The sequence below is a fragment of the Sinocyclocheilus anshuiensis genome, unplaced genomic scaffold (genome assembly GCF_001515605.1).
Source record: "Sinocyclocheilus anshuiensis isolate Anshui unplaced genomic scaffold, SAMN03320099.WGS_v1.1 scaffold1146, whole genome shotgun sequence".
NCBI lineage: Eukaryota > Metazoa > Chordata > Actinopteri > Cypriniformes > Cyprinidae > Sinocyclocheilus > Sinocyclocheilus anshuiensis.
The window spans coordinates 420,242-420,499 of NW_015539920.1; the positions used below are offsets into that span (position 1 = coordinate 420,242).

A 258-nucleotide genomic window follows, 5' to 3' on the forward strand; every position below is an offset into this window, starting at 1 on the left:
GCCAGTTTATCAGGAAGTGACGATTTTGTTCTCTTTGACTCGTTGGATGGAAACGGTGCTTTATTCGCAAATGTTTAATGCGATATTCCAGTGTTGCGCATAAGTTCAATTCGCATCTTTGGATAGAAACATATCTACTGACTCATTAAAAACCAAAACTATTTGGCCTTCCTGCATACAAAGGCTTTAAAGGAACACGCCACTATTTTTGAAAATAGGCTAATTTTCCAACTCCCCTAGAGTTAAACAGTTGAGGTT

General features: G+C 38.0%; 1 protein-coding gene across 2 annotated transcripts in view; it reads right to left on the minus strand.

Moving 5' to 3' along the window:
* LOC107686510 (stromal interaction molecule 1-like) overlaps positions 1-258 on the minus strand; it is a 45,431-nt gene that overhangs the window by 20,224 nt on the left and 24,949 nt on the right. The window lies entirely within an intron of this gene.